Source organism: Triticum aestivum, chromosome 6B (genome assembly GCF_018294505.1).
Source record: "Triticum aestivum cultivar Chinese Spring chromosome 6B, IWGSC CS RefSeq v2.1, whole genome shotgun sequence".
Classification (NCBI taxonomy): domain Eukaryota; kingdom Viridiplantae; phylum Streptophyta; class Magnoliopsida; order Poales; family Poaceae; genus Triticum; species Triticum aestivum.
Window position 1 is genome coordinate 91,927,577 of NC_057810.1, and position 20,787 is coordinate 91,948,363.

Consider the following 20,787-nt stretch of genomic DNA (forward strand, 5'->3'; position numbering starts at 1 on the left):
AACAGGTATTAAACTCGTTATAGAGACCACCTGGACTTTTGACGTGGCTTGCTCCCTCCCTGGCTGTTGCATCGTGGGTTCGGCGATTGTATTGCCAGACAGGTCTTCCGAATAGTTGGGTCCTGAAAGTGTGTAAAAAGGAAAACGGCGAAATAGGGAGGCCCTTAGTGCGGTTGAGCCGCATTCTGGGCGTGCCGTTGTTGTGCCCCTCCCCTTATGCCCATGGTATCTCTAAGGCGTAATTATGTACGCGTGGTACCAGCATCGCCGTTTGGCGGGGGCTGGGGTTGGGGCCGCACTGCTATGCTTGCTCGGAACATGCCAGCCGGATTTGTTGTAGGTCACTTTGGGCTCGCTTGACGTTGTCCGGACGTTTGACGCCTGGATTGGAGAACTGCCTTGAGAGGCTACTCTGTACTTCTACCGCCAGGGCCGCCGTGTGCTCCTCCGTTCGGAGAGAGCGTTCGGTGTTTCTGTTTACCGTGATGACTCCGTGAGGTTCTGGCATCTTGAGCTTGAGATATGCGTAGTGCGGCACCGCATTGAACTTTGCAAATGCGGTTCGTCCAAGCAGGGCGTGATAGCCGCTGCGGAATGGGACTATGTCGAAGATTAAATCCTCGCTCTGGAAGTTATCCGGGGATCCGAAGAGCACTTCGAGTGTGACTGAGCCTGTACAGCTGGCCTCTACCCCTGGTATGACACCTTTGAAGGTTGTGTTTGTGGGTTTAATCCTTGAAGGATTGATGCCCATTTTTCGCACTGTGTCCCGGTAAAGCGGGTTGAGGCTACTGCCGCCGTCCATTAGGACTCTGGTAAGGTGAAATCCATCGATAATTGGGTCTAGGACCAGTGCGGCGAATCCGCCGTGACGGATGCTGGTGGGGTGGTCCCTTCGGTCGAAGGTGATCGGGCGGGAGGACCATGGGTTGAACTTTGGGGCGACTGGCTCCAGCGCATAGACGTCCTTGAGAGCATGCTTCCACTCCCTTTTGGGGATGTGGGTTGCGTATATCATGTTCACCGTCCGAACTTGCGGGGGGAATCCCTTCTGTTCTTTGTTGTTCGGTGGCCGGGGCCCCTCCCCGTCATTGCTATGTAGCCCCTTGTCTCTGGTCTTGGCACTTAACTTGCCTGCCTGCTTGAACACCCAACGATCCCTGTTGGTGTGATTGGTTGGCTGTTCGGGGGTGCCGTGTATCTGGCACGAGTGATCGAGTATCCGATCTAAGATGGATGGCCCCTGAGGGTTTCTTTTGAATGGCTTCTTCCGCTGACCCGGTTTAGAGCCTCTGAATCCGGCATTGACTGCCGTATCTTCAGTATTGTCACCGTTAATGCGGCGCTTATGCTTGTTGCGACGTGACCTGCCATTGTTATCCTTAGTATCCGAATTGCCGGGGCTCTTGGTTATGTTATTTCTACGAGCTAGCCAGCTGTCTTCTCCCGCATAGAAGTGGGTCATGAGCGTCGTGAGGGCTGCCATAGATTTCAGCTTTTCCTGTCCTAGGTGCCAGGCAAGCCATTCGTCTCGGATGTTGTGCCTGAAGGCTGCAAGGGCCTCGGCGTCCGGACAATCAACTATTTGGTTTTTCTTGGTTAGGAACCATGTCCAGAATTGTCTGGCCGATTCCTCTGGCTGCTGGATTATGTGGCTTAGGTCATCGGCGTCTGGTGGTAGCACATACGTGCCCTGGAAGTTGTCAAGGAATGTGGATTCCAGGTCCTCCCAACAACTAATTGACTCTGCTGGCAGGCTGTTAAGCCAATGTCGAGCTGGTCCTTTAAGCTTGAGCGGGAGGTATTTGATGGCGTGTAGATCATCACCACGGGCCATGTGGATATGATGGAGATAATCCTTGATCCATACCGCAGGATCTCATGTGCCATCGTATGATTCGATGTTTATGGGTTTGAAGCCCTCGGGGATTTGATGATCCATTACTTCGTCTGTGAAGCATAGTGGGTGTGCAGCGCCCCTGTACTGGGCTATATCACGACGTAGCTCGGACGAGCTTGGTTTGTAGTATTCGGCCGGGCCATACTTATTATGTCTGGCGTGACGGCTAGCGTCACGTGAAGCGGGGCGCCCATGCGATCCGTAGATCGATCTTGTTTGCCTTGCCTTATTCTCCAAGATGTCTTGCAGGTCTGTTGCGTCTCCCCGTACTCTGGTATGTTTTGAGCGGTGTCGGGGTGTGGCTTGGGTTGAGGGTCTGAAGGCCTCTCTATCGCGGCCACGGGGTGGCCGATCGGGCGCGTCGTACGCTGGTGATGTAGGTTTAGTTGCTTCCTCCTCAAGTTGATGGGCGTTCTAGTTTATACTCTTCGGCCGCCAGGACTTCGGTCCATCTATCGGCTTGCAAGTCTTGGTCAGCTCTAAGCTGCTGCTTTTTTTTCTTGAGGCTGCTTGCCGTGGCTACGAGCCTGCATTTGAAACGCTCTTGTTCGACGGGATCCTCTGGCACGACGAATTCGTCGTCGTCGAGGCTTGCCTCGTCTTCAGAGGGAGGCATGTAATTGTCGTCCTCATCCTCTTTGTCGGCCGCTCTCTCATGAGGGCTGGCTCCTTTGTCCTCCTGCACTGAATCATGCTGGAGGGGGTTGTCTTCGGCACTGTCCGGCGTGTTGTTATCTCCGGTGCCGGAGTCGCCATTTTTGCTTTGGCGGGACTTAGAGCGGCGTCGCTGACGTTGGCGCTTGGGTTGCTTCTTCCAGGGGTCATCCTCCGTTTTCTCCTTGCCATCCCCCGCTTTAGGGGTGTCCACCATGTATATATCATATGACGAGGTGGCTTTCCAGTTCCTTATAGGTGCTGGTTCTTGATCTTCTCCTTCATCGGCGTCCATGCCGTCGATGTCTTTGGAGTCAAAGTCGAGCATGTCGGTTAAATCGTCGACAGTGGCTACGAAGTGGGTGGTGGGTGGGCTTCAAATTTCTTCGTCGTTCGCATCCCAACCGTGTTGGCCGTAGTTCGGCCAGGGCTCTCCTGACAAAGAGAGAGACTTTAATGAATTCAGAATATTGCCGAAAGGCTAGTGCTGAATGACGTCCGCGGAGGTGAACTCCATGACCGGAGCCAAATCGGGCTTCATCGGAAGAGGTGCGGGATTTACGGAGTTCGGATCGGAGTTCGGCACCTTGGAGTCATAGGCCTTGTGAGGGACTAGGCTGGTATCCGGCTCTATCGCCGTAGAGGTTGCAGTTTCCGGGGCGGCGTCCAACCGTCCATCCCCGACTGGCGCAGCGGGCTCCGAACTAATGGTGTTGTCCAATGACAGAGCTAAATCATGCCCATCGTGACAGTGCGGCATGCCCGGTCGTGGCTCGGATCCGTCGAAGATCAAGTCCCCGCGGATGTCGGCCGTGTAGTTTAAGCTTCCAAACCTGACCTGATGGCCAGGGGCGTAGCTTTCGATCTGATCCAGATGGGCGAACGAGTCGGCCCACAGTGCGAAGCCGCCGAATACGAAGATTTGTCCGGGGAGAAAAGTCTCATCCCGGACCGCATCACGATTGATGAGCGAAGAAGCCATCGGGCCTAAAGGCGACGACACAGAGGAACTCTCAATGAAAGCACCAATTTCGGTGTCAAAACCGGCGGATCTCGGATAGGGGGTCCCGAACTGTGCGTCTAGGCGGATGGTAACAGGAGACAAGGGACACGATGTTTTTACCCAGGTTCGGGCCCTCTCGATGGAGGTAAAACCCTACTCCTGCTTGATTAATATTGATGATATGGGTAGTACAAGAGTAGATCTGCCACGAGATCGGAGTGGCTAAACCCTAGAAGCTAGCCTATGGTATGATTGTTTTTCGTCCTACGGACTAAACCTCTCCGGTTTATATAGACACCGGAGAGGGCTAGGGTTACACAGAGTCGGTTACAATGGCAGGAGATCTTCATATCGTATCGCCAAGCTTACTTTCCATGCCAAGGAAAGTCCCATCCGGACACGGGACGAAGTCTTCAATCTTTGTTTCTTCATAGTCCGGGAGTCCGGCCGAAGGTCATAATCCGGCCATCCGGACACCCCCTAATCCAGGACTCCCTCAGTGGTAGACAGCGTTGAGGGGGAACATCAAAGGATCTGCCTGATGATCTTGCAGAACTTTACAAGACAGATCCTGAAGAGGATTATAATCAGCGCAAGACACAAATCCAATGGATTCGACGCTATTGGGCTGAACAATGGTTCAAGTACAAGTTCGTGACCCAGGAGTACGCTGAGAAGAATGCTATCAAGAGTCCTTGGGGTGATATTCTCTAACGAGGCCTTCCCCCCAAGAACAAAGCTGAAGCCATTGCACAAGAATTCTATCCTTGTATGGTCCGTGGACCACAGCCTGAAGATGCCGACCCATCATCATTGCTCTGGTGTCGTGACGACAATCTCTTCAAGCGTAACCTCCTGTATGCAAAGGCTTCGGCAAAGGAAAACAAGAAGTCATGGGGATTAGACTTCAATCCTGGTCCCTCTGCTCCCCGTGATGATGGCACACGTGAAGCGGAAGAAAATAGAATCGGCCCATTTTCAAACCTTGATGGCCTAATCTCATACGTCTTGGTACAAGGTGCCAAAGTGGATCATTCTGATAATGATGCTGATTCTGATGAAGCCCCAGCTCCTCCTCCAAGGCCGCAGAAGCCAAAGAAAATTAAGGCTTCAACATTAGCTGCACCTCCAAAAGCTTCTCGTGTGAAGCCACTGGCCACTGCACCTCTTGAAGATAGTGTGCAGTCTGAAGATCTTTCACGCATCTCCAAGAAGAAGGAGAAGAAAAAGAAAATCATCAAGAGTACTGATCAGACTCTGACTCCAGCTGCCATTCTGCGTGAAGAGCACATTGATCTGTCCAGCGAGGACGATCTTGCAGATGATGATCTTGAGCAACTGATCAAGAGCAAGGAAGAAGCTAAGATCTTCAACAACTTGCCTCTCTTTGATGTGGCAATCATCCATAACTTCATTGATGAGTGGTTTGACACACCAAATCTCAGCTTTGATGACTTGCAACTTCCCATTGGCCTCAGCGTCGCCTTCAATGGCGCCATTGCTTCTGAGCTAGCTATTGCTCAGCGCATCGTCGAACTGAAGCACAAGATTGACTATGAAAAGGCTCAGTTCAAGAAGCATGTGACCACGCTCAACGTGCAAGATGTCAAATACTTCAAGATCATGTTGCACGAGCTCAAAGAAGCCTTTCACAAGAAGCGTGAAGAAGCTCGAGGCTCTAGAGAGCGCATGAAGGGTCTGGCTGACAAGTGTGTGCTTGCCTACAATGAGGCAGAGAAGCGCAAGGCTCTTGGTCGTCCTGGCATCGATCCCAGGATGGCTGCAAAGAAGAAGAAATCGACTGTCCAATCTGCACCTTCAAGGCAAGATGAACCTCGCATTGTCTTCCCAAGCAGCATGACTGGCTCGAAGCCAAAAGTCACATCAACCGCTTCAGAACAGAAGAAGACGAGGGCTGCAGAGGCTGCAGCCAGAAAACGGAAAACCTCAGAAGCCTCTGATGCTGCTCCCTCCAAGAAGAAGCGCAAGACCAAAAAAAATCGGGCTGCTCCCACAGAGCCCCTTGTTGTTGAACCCATCTCAGTGGTTCGTCCTGCATCTGCAGCACAAGAACTACGAATGACTGTTCATGAGCCTGCTTCCACAGAGGCTCCTGAAGCTGAAGAGATTCCAGCAGCTGATCCCATCACTGCTGAAGACATTGGTCACCATGACAATGTTGAAGATGATGAAGTTCTTCCTCAAATTGAATACAATGTGGTATCATCGCCTGTTCATACGAACAGCGAAATCATCAGCATTGGTCGTCCTATGACGCCAATTGCTCAGGATGCATCATGGGCTGATCGCCCGCAACAACAAGACTCCCCCAGTACTCCCCAACAACAACAAGTCACACCATCCGTGCAAGTTTGAAGAGGATGAGGACCTGCCTACTCCATCTCCAAAGGCGTCGCCTGTATTACAAAGGCTTCGCAAAGGACCAAGGCCTCAAGTCTCTCTTCCGAGCGTTCCTGAAGGGGAAGTGCACCATCAACCTGTTGCACGTCAAGTGTTTTCAGAAGCCACTCCAACTGTGAATGACTCGGTGTCTGAAGCCCCAGTGGCTGAAGATAATCCGGCTGCATCAGCCAATGACGAACATCAAGAAGAACGTGTCCCTACTCCCCCCATTCCTGAAGAAGTTGTTCATGAAGTGAAAGTGTCTGTGCCTGACCCTCCAGCTCATCAAGTGGAGGTTGAAAACCTTGAGGCTGCCACGACCAACACCAATGAAGCCAATGACATAGTCATGGCTGAAGCTTATGTGGAGCCTGTCCCAAGCACCGTGCCAGAAGTCAATGCTGAGAATGCTCCTGAAGCATTTGATGTGCAGCCCGAAGCCACTGTTGCTGCCACTGCTCCTGTTCCGCCAGCAAGGCCCTATACAATTGAGCAAGCATACAACCATGGCGAGCTAATCACAGTAAGATGGCTCGTTCTGGTCTCTCCGCCTAATGTCTCTGGTCCTCAGTTTGACTATCACATTGAGCATAGGCCTCAGGTCTAGAATCCAAAGCCAAGACTGCCAAGGTTTCCTAGTAGTGCCACATCTATCAGGTCCTTCAATGCAAATGGCTTCAAAAGCCACAACACATTCTTTGACAGCTCAAAGAACCCCTACACAAGGCCAAGAATATCATCAGATTGTTTCTGGAGTCATCAGCAACGAAGTTATTACTCCTGTGTTCTGTATGATCAAGGGTGCATTTTCCCTCATATGCGCCTCGACACTGAAGCCATTGCTGGACTACCATGCTTAGAAGAAGCACTTGACTGCTTTCGTGATGCTGGTCTCCTCAGCTTTGTGACAGACAAAGAACATTGGAATGAAGAACTACTACTTCAATTCTATGCTATGCTCCACATTCGCGGTTATAACAGAGATACAAAGACATGGGTTCTCGAGTGGATGACAGGAAATTTTCATCATGAAGCCAAAGCTCTTGACATCATTGAGCTTACAGGTCTATCCACTCCTGGAGAGCTATATGAACCTGGTTGTCAAAACCACCGCAATGCACTGGAGAGCATCTTCCATAAACCAGAACCAAACATGAGCCAGATGTTGAGCATGATGAAGCCTTTGCCACATGATGCTGAATATCCAAAGGAGTTCTTTGTTGACGACCTTGAGTATCTGCCGCACACCATATATCACATCATCAGGCGGACTCTATGGACGATCAAAGGACATTCATCAGCTGCAAAACTTGAAGGAGCCATGAAGACATTGGTCTTTTACATCCTCAATGGCATCAGCTTCAATGCACAAGATTTCTTCCTTCGACAACTGGCTGCATCTGGATCTGACCTTTTCGGACTGAAATTCTATGCTCCATGGGTCATGCGCCTTATCAGGCAACATTCTACTATCAACTATCAACCCTCTGCTCGCAATCATGTGATCTTTCTACCAGAGGTTGATATGTCAGTTGAAGCCATATACCCTGAACCTGCCAAGGAGCCTCTTAGTCTTCAAAATGCTGAACACCAAAGCTTCACTCAGCTTATGGAAGGAGTCCAAGCCGTAACTCGGTCTATCCAATGGCTGGAAACACTCTTCTACCTCATCGTGCGCCAACTAAAGCTACTGAGAGCACAATTGCTCAAAGGCTTCGGAAGTGCTCTCAGGTCCTAAATGACCGAGAACTTCTAGTGGCTCTACATCAGAAACAAGATAAGCATCATTTTTGGCTCAAGCTTCAGATGCAAAGCCTCTTGGTTGATGTAAATCGCATTTGAAACCTTGCCACCAAGAATGCATTTGTCACTCACGAAACTTGTCGGCGATCATGGAAGAGTTTGACCCTGCTCAGTGCGGAAGCAGATCTTCAAGACGATGGCTTCACTAAAAGATTCAAGTTTGACTCCACTCCTCCATGAAATGCTGTCCTATGAAGAACTCCATCTCTTGAAGACTCTGACTATTCTTCCTACGCGGCAACTATGCATGCAAATATGATCAATGATGAAGATGATGCTACCTCACCACCCCCTACTTCTGCACGCATCGACACTGCACCAAGTTCGTCTGCACCACCAAACAACAACGACAACCCTACTGCTTCACCTACTCCTCATGAGGACGAGTAGATGCTCTATGTCTTCAAACCTTTTTGGTCATTACTGATAAAAGGGGGAGAAGCATATGAGTTGATAGTCTTCAAGCGGGTTCATAAGGGCGGTTGCTTTATATTTTTTCCTAGTGCTTACAACTCTTGCATTTGATACACTTCGTTCTTTGAGTTGTAACACTTAAACTTGATGGTCGTCTGCTAGTTATTTGCGTTTCCACGTGCGATGATAACTTCCGCACTTAAATCATTCTGCAGACGTCCATTTTTCATTATGCATGTCATTCTCTTAGTTATATCATTTCGTGCATGATGAATTATCTTCATAAGTTGAAGAGGATCTCCAAAAGTACAACCTGCCATGTGCATTTGCATTCCAAAAGCAAATTATTTATATGCACATCTTTAGGGGGAGCCCTTGCCACTTATGAAGACAATACCCTATCCTTTACAATTTCACATACTTCTTTCCCGTTGAAAACTTCAACAAGTTTGTCATCAATCACCAAAAAGGCGGAGATTGTAAGTGCATCTAGTGCCACCCCTAGTTGGTTTTGGAGTATTGACGACAAAGTTGGGTGAGGGACTAATGCGTTTGTGCGAATTGCAGGATAACGCAGGAAGTGTCCCTCATTGATTCGGTTTACCTACCGGAGATGACCCCTAAAAATGTATGAAGACATTGAAGACAATGGTGGTGTGTGAAGATATTCACACTGAAGACTATGACATGAGAAGACATTGAGTGAAGAGCATGGAGCGTGAAGACTGAGTTGTTTCGTTGTTTTCTTTTCTTCTTTGTTGAGTCATAGGAACCACCGTACTGATAAGTGGGGTCCAAGTGAACAAAGTTAGAGTGACTGAAGTGATGCTCAACCCAAATCCTATATCTTCGAGCGAAGACAATGAGAGTAAATCTTATCCAGAGCTGGATGAGTCAGCTTTGCTTGTAGCCAAAGTAAAGTTGCCGTGTGTGTTTGAAATCTGACCATTGGAACACGTGTCAGTTCCTTAGTGACCTAGGGTCATTTCGGACATATCAGGTTGGGTTGCCTTGTGGCTATAAATATCCCACCCCCTACACCATAAATTGGTGGCTGCTCAGAGTTAGTTTACGGCTTTTGTCGTTTTGAGAGCAACCCACCTCGAAGCCTTTGAGAGAGAAATCCTTGCGAGGACAAAGCCCAAACACCTAGAGCCAAAGAGTGTTTGGCATCACTGAAGTCTTTCTGTCTGTGTGACCTGAAGACTTATTACACTTGAGGACTGTGTATCCTCCAGCCGGTTAGGCGTCACGTTTTGAGCATCCAAGAGTCATTGTGTTGCCGGTGAACGAAGTCTGTGAAGGTTCGGAAGTCTACCTTGAAGACTTACCAGAGTGATTGGGCGAGGACTGTTTGTCCTTAGCTCAAGGGGAATAAGGTGAAGACGCGGTCTTCCGAGTTGAATCTCAGCCTCCCTAACCAGACGTACAATTGTCACAACAACTGGAACTGGTCCAACAAATCCTGTGTCTTCAACAAGTGACTGGTTCTATCCCTTCCCTCATTTACTTTGAGTTTGTCTTCGTGAAGTCATTGCTTAATTGTCTTATCTGTTTGACTTCATTGCTTGACTACTTCCGTTGATTGGCTTCGTACTATCTTCCATCCTGATCCTTACTACCTAGCTGCTATTAGTCTTTGTACATTCACATTATTGCATACTTGACTATGGCTTGCTTGTTGTAGTTTATCTTCCGCTGCATATCAATTAGGTCATTTCTATTGTTTGTCTTTGAAACTTCCACGTATTGAAGACGTTGATAAAAATCGCCTATTCACCCCTCCCTCTAGTCGATAACTAGCACTTTCAGAATTGGATTAGGAGGTGTGTTATTACAATATGGCAAACCTGTTGCATACTTTTCTGAAAAATTGAGCGGCCTAATCTGAATTATTCTACTTATGATAAAGAATTATATGCTCTTGTTCGGACTTTAGAAACATGGCAACATTATTTATGGCCCAAAGAATTTTTTATACATTCTGATCATGAATCTTTGAAACATATTAGAAGTCAAGCTAAACTGAATCGTAGACATGCTAAATGGGTTGACTTCATTTAGACTTTCCCTTATATCATTAAACACAAGAAGGGTAAAGAAAATGTTATTGCTGATGCTTTGTCTCGTCGCTATACTATGCTTTCACAACTTGACTTCAAAATATTTGGTTTGGAGACCATCAAAGATCATTATGTGCATGATGCTAATTTTAAAGATGTATTGCAGAATTGTAAAGAACGAAGAACATGGAACAAGTTCGCCGTTAATGATGGATTTGTGTTCCGTGCTAACAAGCTATGCCTTCTAGCTAGCCCCATTCATCTTTTGTTGTTGCAGGAGGCGCATGGAGGAGGATTAATGGGACACTTTGGCGTGAAGAAGATGGAGGACATACTTGCTACACATTTCTTTTGGCCAAAGATGAGACGGGATGTTGAGCGCTTTGTTGCTTGCTGCACTACATGTCAAAAAGCTAAGTCACGACTCAATCCTCATGGTTTATATATGCCTTTGCCTATACCTAGTGTTCCTTGGGAGGATATATCTATGGACTTTGTTTTAGGTTTACCTCGAACAAAGAAGGGGGGGATAGCATATTTGTTGTCGTGTATAGATTCTCGAAAATGGCACACTTTATACCATGTCATAAAAGCGATGATGCTGTTAATGTTGCTGATTTGTTCTTCCGTGAAATTATTCGCTTGCATGGTGTGCCAAATACTATTATTTCACATCATGATACTAAATTTCTTAGCCACTTTTGGAGATGTTTATGGGCTAAGTTGGGGACTAAACTGCTTTTTAGTACTACTTGTCACCCCCAAACTGATGGACAAACTGAAGTAGTCAATAGAACATTGTCTACTATGCTTAGGTCTGTTTTGAAGAATAATAAGAAAATGTGGGAAGAATGCTTGCCTCATATTGAATTTGCTTATAATCGTTCATTGCATTCTACTACTAAGATGTGCCCTTTTGAAATTGTGTATGGTTTCCTACCTCGTGCACCTATTGATTTGTTGCCTCTTCCATCTTCGGAGAAGGTTGGATGCTAAATAACATGCTGAATTGATTTTAAAAATGCATGAGTTAACTAAGGAAAACATTGAGCGTATGAATGCTAAATATAAACTTGCTGGAGATAAGGGTAGAAAACATGTTGTGTTTGCACCTGGAGATCTTGTCTGGTTACATTTGCATAAGGATAGATTTCCTGATTTGTGCAAACCAAAGCTAATGCCACGTGTTGACGGACCTTTTAAGGTGTTAGAGAAAATAAATGATAATGCATATAAACTTGAGCTGCCTGCAGATTTTGGGGTTAGTACCACTTTTAACATTGCAGATTTAAAGCCTTATTTGGGAGAGGAAGATGAGCTTCCGTCAAGGACGACTTCATTTCAAGAAGGGGAGGACGATGAGGACATTAATAACATTGTTACACCCACAACCCCTGCTACTATACATACTGAACCAATTACTAGAGCTCGCGCACGCCAATTAAATTACCAGTACTTTCATTTCTTGGTAATGATTCTAATGTTCATGAGAATATGATGCTGCCTAAATTGGATACATTTGTTTTGCTTACAAATGAAGGGCCTAGCTTGGAGAAGGATGAACATTGGAGCAAGAACAAGCATGGAGATGATGGCATACACAAGGGGAACAAGAACGGAGTTACAAGTGATGATTTCAGGACGTTGAAGCCACCATAATGTGTGCATGAAGCCTTAGACGAAATATACAAGATGCCACTTCATAACTTTTGCCCAGAGGCTATTCTAGGTGTTGTGTTACCTTATTATTGGGCCAGGCCCATGTATTTTCGAAATACTTGAGTATAGGTCGTTTTTAGAGTCCGTATGTGTGGGGAAACAAGAGATAGGGTTGGTTTCAGACCCCTTCCCCAAGGGCCACGAAATTCCCCCCTCTTCCTCCATATATACAGCCCTTAGGGCGTCGTTTAGACTATGGGTTTTGTTTATATTAAAGTTCGCCATAGCTGCAACTTCGCGTACTTCATTTGTGTTCAACGACCAGACAAAGACGTCACAAAACCCCACCTTGATCAATAAAGCTTTCATCTTATATTCGCAATATCCAGATTGCAATCTCAGTTTCTTGCTTGTTCTTTGTTTGCTCGCAGGAAACAGACCCTCGTGGTCAGGTTGATCATGCTCCGGCGTGGTCAATAACCTCTCGGAGTTAGTTTAGCGATTGCTAAGGCGCGGCGTCCTCGCACGTTCGTAGTCGGATCGTCAAAGTCGACTTCCACCAAAGCGATATCCATCATCTCATCGAAAGACGGGACACCTTTGCCTCTATCACGAGCTGACGTGGACAAATAGCCTACCGCCAGGAATGCTGGCGGTAGCCTCTCTAACCCTACCGCCAGAACCTGTGGCGGTAAGGTGCGGCTGGGGTTTTGCCTCCTAAAGTTTCTGTAACGAAATATCGAGGTGCCCTGGCGGTAGGTAGGTTCGTCCTACCGCCAGGGTCCTTGGCGGTAGGGTCCTGCATTTTAAGGTTTTCAAGCTTAATTTTTGCTTCTTTTCAAAAATAATATAGACCATAGAATATGATCTCACATATTTTTTCAGTGATTGTTTCTTTTGTAAAGTTTCTCCACATAGTTTCACAAAGAAAGCAAAATATGAGCTCACAAAGAAAGCCAACAACGGTACAACAGGTTCTTAAGACAAGTTTATAGGGTGGGTCCTGTGGGTTTAGGTTTTTACAATTTTTATTGATTGTTTGTTTTGTCACAAGTTTCACATAGTTTCACAAATAGCAAAATATGAGCTCACATAATAATAAAGGTTCCACATAGCAAATATCAAACAGTTTACACATAGATTCATAAGTAGGAAATAGCAAATAGCAAACTTCTCCACATAGTTTGACAAACCCTACTAAAACATAGATACATATGCAATAGACATGTTTATGGGGCGGATAAACCTCCCCCCCCCTCGTATGTTAGGCATGGTCGTGGAGACAGATATGGCAGCGGATCCACCGGTTCAGGCGGAGGCGGAACGCTAGTCGGCATCCGACCGTTCAAGCAGTCCCACCTTGCCTTGCCCGCCGGAGTTTTTGCCTCCGCCCTTCCCCAGTTGATGATATCGAACGCCGATGCACTTGGGGGCGGCATCCTGGCTCTCTCCTACGCATTGCTCCCGAAGTAGATCCTCCGCCCCAAATTGCGCAGCTCCCAGTTGGAGTGTTGCTTGGCATGCAACTTCAATGGTCCCTTCCCGGCGTTCTTGGAAGATAGTTGGATCTCCCTCCATCTCTGCAATCACTCTCTTCCACTCCTTCGCACTCTGCGCCCAACACTTCTGATCATCGGAGAACCGTTATGCCCTCTCGTGTCACCGCACTGCCCTCGTCTCATGTAGGAACTCGTCTGAAAAATCTTCCACCGGCTGTAGAAACTCGGGGAAGGACTCGTACACGTACGGAAGTGACAAGGAAGAAGGGTCGTGTTGGAGATGAATGGGCGATGGTTGCGCCACTGTTGCAGACCTAAACATATGGATTAAATAAAGAAAATACATATATTAAGATGTGTCAAATGCAAAATCATACCATATCATATTTACTCCAACCAAATCCACTACTCCAATATGCATCATATCAACATGCATCATATCATAAAAAAAATCCTCCAACATTCATCTTGAATGTATTGTCTCCAAACAACATCGTCATATCATCATATCAACATGCATCATAAAACTACTATCAAGTCCTCCCACATGCATTACATCATAATCTTTTTAACACAAACATATGAACTATTGATTAGAGTTCATATTCAATGTCACTACTTACTAAAGAACTAAGAACTACAACTACAAGCAAGCTAAAACAATCTTAGTTACAAAAAAAATTCAATCTAAGTTCAAAAATATGAGGGATTTGAAGCAAATAATGCGTCGAATCGAAAGCAAGTTTGTAAAAACTAATTGAAGGGATCAGAGGAGCTTACGTTTCTCTCTTCGGGGCCATCTCGATCCGTAAAAACAGTGAAGAAACGGTGAAGATCCGAGGGGGAGAGTGGAGGAGATGAGAGAGGGAGAGAGGGGCGAGTTGGGGAACAAAAGATGAAACTGCCGACGGGGGGAGGGGAAGGGGTGCGGGGTTTCGGGCGAAATAATTGCCCTGACCCTACCGCCACGGACGCTGGCGGTAGGCTCAGACAGGCTACCGCCAGGTACCCTGGCGGTAGGGTGCGACGGAGGGGGACGGCGGGCGTCTCCGCGTGCTGACGTGGATTACTGCCCTACCGCCAGCCTCCCTGGCGGTAGCCTGTCTAACACTACCGCCAGAAACCCTGGCAGTAAGAAAAAGGATCTATCCCGAATTTTTTTTCAACCGGGGTCAGATCCTGAATTTATATAGTAAAAGGTTCAAAACACGAAAATTTGCCGAAGCAGGTAGACCAAGCTAAATGAGTTATGCACTGGGCCACATGGGCACAAGTACGAGCATGACAGCACGCTGGGGCTGTTTGGTTGGGCGCTCAGTTTGCCACGCGTAAACAGAGGCGGGTGTGGCGCGCCACAAAGTGGGGCGGTCAAAATGAACGCCACACTTTAGGCGAAAATTTCTACAGCAAAAGCCTCTTTCAATTGTGACGAGCCTAACCTTAGTAGAGAACCAAACATATAACTAGGAAGATGCGGCACGCCACACCTTTGACATGGCTAGCTAAGGTGGCAACCAAACAGCCTCGCTATGTCCCCCTTGGAGTTTTCCGTGTTTCTTTATATTTTTGCTGAGAGACGTAAGAGAGAGAGAGAGACGCCACGGCGTTTGCGGCAAGCCGCCGCTGCTCCTTGTAAATTTCAATCGTACAACGATATTGAATTGCAAGCAAGATGCCACGGCGTTTCATCAGTTAGCAACACTTCTGGCAGCACACGTTGCAAGTAACGACCTACAACATGCCACGACGTCGTCGGTGCCTGCCGTAGCCAAGATCGCCAACGTACAAAAGGAAGAAAGTTCAGGCTGCCTCTGGATCGATGTTGCCACCTCATGTTGAAATAACTACTAGTAATTAATTCTGTAATGAGACTAGTCAGTCGGCAGGCGGGCCAAAACTCGCCGATCGGGTGACTTCTCCGGAGCTCCGGCGAGCCATCAACTCACACATCAGCCTTCCGACGTCATCGTACGAAGATCCGCCCTTCTTCATGGCGCTCCTTGCTTTCACACTGAGGTCCTTGGCCTTCTTCCGTACGGCGTCGCCCTCCTCGCTGCTGCCCATCAGCCTCCCGATGCATCCAGCGATCACCTCGCCGCCGATCACCTCATGTCTCTCCAGAGGCGAGGCGAAGTCCTTGGCGCCGATGCTGACACCCACCTTGAGCATATCCACGATGAGCTTCTCGTTGTAGAACTGGTCCGCGTACTGCGGCCACGTGACCATCGGCACGCCGGCGCTCACGGCCTCCAGCGCCGAGTTCCAGCCGCAGTGCGTCATGAAGCCGCGCATGGCGGGGTGGTTGAGGATGAGCGTCTGCGGCGCCCAGTCTCGGATGATGATGCCGCGGTCACCGCGTGCCATCAGCTCGGCGAAGCCCTCAGGCATCCACTCTGACCCGTCCGTGCCTGTGCCGGAGCTGATGATCCACATGAAGTCCTTGCCAGAGAGGTCCAGGCCGCTGGCGAGCTCGCGCAGCTCGGCCGGCGAGAAACTGGTGAACGTGCCAAAGGAGACGTACACCACCGAGCCGGCCCGCTTTGCGTCCAAGGTCCAACCACCGCAGGCAGTCGTCGATGACGTGTGCCTTCGTGTTGTTGGTGCTGCCTCTCTTAGCCATGTCTTTGCTGGCGAGCGCGACCGGCCCCACGAGCCACGCACGGCGGCCGAGCGTCGTGCGGAAGTGCTCGACGTAGTCCGGCTCCAGCTCGTGGAAGCTGTTGAACACCTCGCCGAAGCTCCTCTGGTCCGCGGCATCGTTGTCCTTGTGGAATGCCCACATCGCCGGCCGCTTCCTGGGATCCATCATCTGGCTCCGCCTCAGCTGGACACGGTGCGGCAGCCCCGGCAGGGAGACGAGCTGGGCGTCGTCATCAGGGTCGTCGTCGGTGGTAGCCGTCGTTGTCTCCAGCGGGTTGGTGCGCAGCATGGTCTCGCTGCAGCACCGGGTGAACACGCTGCTGCCGAGGAACACGACGCGCGGGACGCCGTGCTCCCGGCCGGCGTCCGCGGACCAGCTGAAGAAGCTGTCGGACACGACGGCGTCGGGGCGGTTAGCAGCCATGAACCGGTCGAAGGGCTCGCGGAGCAGCTGCGCGGCCTGGATGAACTTGAAGTTGTAGTCGGCTCCGTGGGCTGGAGTAAGGGATATGAGGTTCTCCATGCCTGGGAGGAGCCCTACGTCGGGGAAAGGCACGACGGAGATGTCGACTGCAGGGGAAGGGGAGTCGGTGCCGTGGCAGTAGGAGTCGTTGGCGCGGTCGACGGCCGGACGGATGATGTCGGCGTTGACGGGCGTGTTGAGGATGGTGCACCTCGCGCCGCGAGCGGATAATATCGTGGCCATGTCGACGACCGGAATGAGGTGCCCGGGGGCGAAGAACGGGAGGAAGAGGATGTGCAGGGGTTGGAGCTGCTGCGGCTGCTCATCCCTGGTAGCCATGGACGCGTGCTCTGTCGATTGGAGTTCTAATTTCTTGGGTGGTTGTACACTTGTACTAGAGCGGATCGGAGGAGCCGAGGAGGAAGACTCTAGGAGGGTTGGAAGCAGATCGAGCAATAATGACGAGAGAATTTCTTATTTGGCCCATTCTTAAAATCTGGTTCCCTATTTGGCCCTTATTAGACGTAGGGTTTGTGGGAAGTGGCTCAACCCTTTAGGGGTGGCCTATCACATATATTTATAATGATACACAATATACATATTACACAGTTGGGCTACGTTACAAAGTCTAACACCCTCCCTCAATCTCAACTCACTCCTGATGCATCTAAGAGGTTGAGATTGCGCCTGCAGACCTCAAACATGGGAGAAGGTAGAGGCTTGGTGAAGATGTCGGCAAGTTAATCCTTTGAGGAGATAAACTTGATCTGTAGTAGCTTCTGTGCAACACGTTCCCTCATAAAATGATAGTCAATCTCAATGTGCTTGGTTCGTGCATGGAACACCGGATTTGTCGAAAGAAACGTAGCACCGATGTTGTCACACCAAAGAACTGGAGGATGTGACTGGGAGATTCCCAGCTCTCGAAGCAAAGACTCAATCCAGATAAGCTCAGCAGTCGCATTAGCAACTGCTTTGTACTCAGCCTCTGTGCTACTGCGAGAAAGAGTGGCTTGCTTGCGTGCACTCCAGGCGATCAAATTAGGACCCAGAAATACAGCATGTCCCCCCGTGGATCGCCTGTCATCTGGACACCCAGCCCAATCAGCATCTGAGAATGCAGAGAGAACAGTAGAGGAACTAGGTCGCAGATGAAGACCATAGGAGACAGTGAGACGCACATAACGGAGAATGCGCTTCGCAGCAGACCAGTGCACATCTGTAGGAGCATGAAGATACTGACATACCCTGTTAACCGCAAATGAAAGATCAGGACGGGTGATAGTCAGATACTGCAAGCCACCAACAATACTTTGATACTCCGTGGCATCCGTAGAAGAAAGAGGAGAACCAGCAGTGGCCGAGAGCTTATCCGTAGAGGACATGGGCGTGGGTGACGGCTTGCACTTGAGCATACCAGCACGGCGCAAGAGATCAAGGGAGTACTTTTTCTGAGTGAGAGCCAAGCTGCCACGAGACTGATGTGCAACCTCAATGCCCAGAAAGAAGTGTAGCTGTCCCAAGTCTTTAACCGCAAAATCTCTGCCAAGAGCAGTCACAAGAGCATCCGCAGCCGTGGCAGAAGAATTGACCAGAATTATATCATCCACGTACACAAGCAAATACATAGTCAGACTGGGGCGCTGAAATAAGAACAGCGAACTGTCAGCTGTCGACGGAACGAATCCATGAGTACGAAGGGCCGAAGCAAGACGAGCATGCCAGGCACGAGGTGCCTGTTTCAGTCCGTAGAGCGCCTTCGTCAGACGACAGAGATGATGAGGCCGATCTGGATCAACAAACCCTGGTGGCTGCCGCATGTAAACCTCCTCGTCAAGCAACCCATGGAGAAAAGCATTCTGCACATCAAGCTGTCAAAGAGACCAACCACGAGAGACTGCAAGAGACAAAAGAAGCCGGATGGTAGTAGGTTTAACAACCGGGCTGAATGTGTCCTCGTAGTCCAGACCCTGTCGCTGCTTAAACCCTCTAGCCACGAGACGCGCCTTGTAGTGCTCAATAGACCCGTCCGCATGTCTCTTGACTTTGAAAACCCACTTCGAATCAATGATGTTGACACGAGACGGAGGAGGAACTAATGTCCATGTCTCATTATGCAGAAGAGCGTTGTACTCTTGCTCCATAGCTGCCCGCCAGTGAGGAATACTCATAGCAACCTCATAGTGGCGTGGTTCATCAGTGGGATCTGCAATAGAATGAGCAAGACAGGCAGCCAAATATGTGACAGTACCATCATGACACTGCTTGGGTTGGACAATACCGCTGCGGCTGCAAGTATGCGGGCGTTGCGGTGCAACGGGCACAGGAGCCGGCGGCGCCAACACGGGAGAGGATGACGGCAGAGCGGGTGACGGGAGCCCAGGCGAGGGCTCAGGCTAGTCGACGATAGGCCCAGCCGACCCAGGCGAATGGGGCGGCAGGGACATGCGGGCGGTCGACGAAGGCGACGACAGAGGCGAGTCCGGGCGTGGAGGCGTGGACGGAGACCGCTTGAGCCGCCCAGGGGAAAGCGGCAGGGTCATGGGCCGCGCCTCAACTGTCGTGGGCTGCGCCGCGACTGTTGTGGACCGTGCCTTGGATGACACCAGCCCATTGTCAGAGACTAGCGCCGGTCCAGTTTCATGGACGGGCACGGCGCCAGAGGCAGGGTCCACGACGGGTGCAGGCACGTGCACGGACCGGTCAACATGCGCGATAGGAGTTGTATCTGGAAGAAGTTCCAGGCGAGCACCATGTCCAACACCTGCACCATGGTTAGGTAACAACACAGGCGAATATGCAACATCTTCAAATTGGCCAAGAATAAGAGGAGATGAATGCATAGATGGTGGTGTGGAATGTTGCTGCGGCATGGAGGAAAAGGGAAAGACGTTCTCATCAAAGACAACATCACGAGATATATAGACACGATTTGTTGGCACATGAAGGCACTTGTAGCCTTTATGAAGAGAGCTAGAACCTAGAAACACACATTTCTTAGACCGAAATTCAAGCTTTCTAGAATTATATGGACGAAGATGGGGCCAACAAGCACACCCGAACACCTTAAAGAAGGTATAATCAGGAATCTCATGTAAAAGGAGCTCAATAGGAGTTTTCATATTAATGACACGCGTAGGTAGATGGTTAATAAGAAAACATGCTGTAGCAAAGGCATCACTCCAAAAACGAAAGGGGACAGACGCATGAGCCAAGAGTGTGAGTCCGGTCTCAACTATATGTCGATGCTTGAGCTCAACAGCGCCGTTTTGCTGATGTGTATGAGGACGTGATAAACGATGAGAGATCCCAAGCTTATTAAAGAAAGCATTGAGGTTGCGATATTCGCCCCCCCCCAATCAGACTGAACATGAATAATCTTATTCTTGAGAAGACGTTCTACATGCACTTGAAACTGAATGAATATATCAAACACATCAGATTTGCGCTTAAGAAGATAAAGCCAGGTAAAGCGACTATAGGCATCAATAAAGCTAACATAATAGTTGTGACCACTCACAGAAGTTTGAGCGGGACCCCACACATCAGAGAACACAAGTTCAAGAGGACTCGTTACTTGACGAGTAGAAGAAACAAATGGCAACTGATGACTTTTGCCTTGTTGACAGGCATCACACACGGACATCTCCTTATTACTAGACTCAATAGGCAGCTCATGACAGTGAAGTATATGACGAACTATGGGAGTGGCAGGGTGACCAAGGCGAGAGTGCCACTGGGAAGGCGACACACGAACACCACTGAAGACGCGCGGGGCGGATGGATCCTCCAAGCGGTATAAGCCATGGCTGAGACGACCACTAAGCAGAATTTCCCGGGTGGCTCAGTCCTTAACAAAAAGATCAAACGGGTGAAATTCACATAGGACATTGTTATCAAGAGTGAGTTTTGGAATAGATAACAGATTAAGAGTCACCGAGGGGACCCGTAAAATATTACGAAGATGAAGCTGCCTAGATGGATGACTAGTTAAGAGAGATGCTTGACAAACGTGAGAGATGGGCATACCTACACCGTTGGCGGTGTGAACCTTGTCGGGACCGTAATATGGCGCATGGGTGGACAGCTTGGTGAGCTCGTTCGTCATATGATTTGTGGCGCTAGTGTCCATATACCACACAGGATATGACGGTGTATAGCCGGGGTCGATGCGTGCATCCTTGCTCTTGGCAGCAACATGAGAAGCAGGAGGGCCAAAGTCCACCATGGCGAATTGTTGCTCATTACCTTTTCCATCGTTGCCAATACCCAGGAAGCTCCGCGGA

The 20,787-nt window shown here is 49.1% G+C and overlaps 1 pseudogene; it reads right to left on the reverse strand.

Annotated features, from left to right (window-relative positions):
• Positions 1–14,962: 14,962 nt before the first annotated feature.
• Positions 14,963–16,941, reverse strand: LOC123133620 (anthocyanin 3'-O-beta-glucosyltransferase-like; annotated as a pseudogene).
• Positions 16,942–20,787: the final 3,846 nt, after the last annotated feature.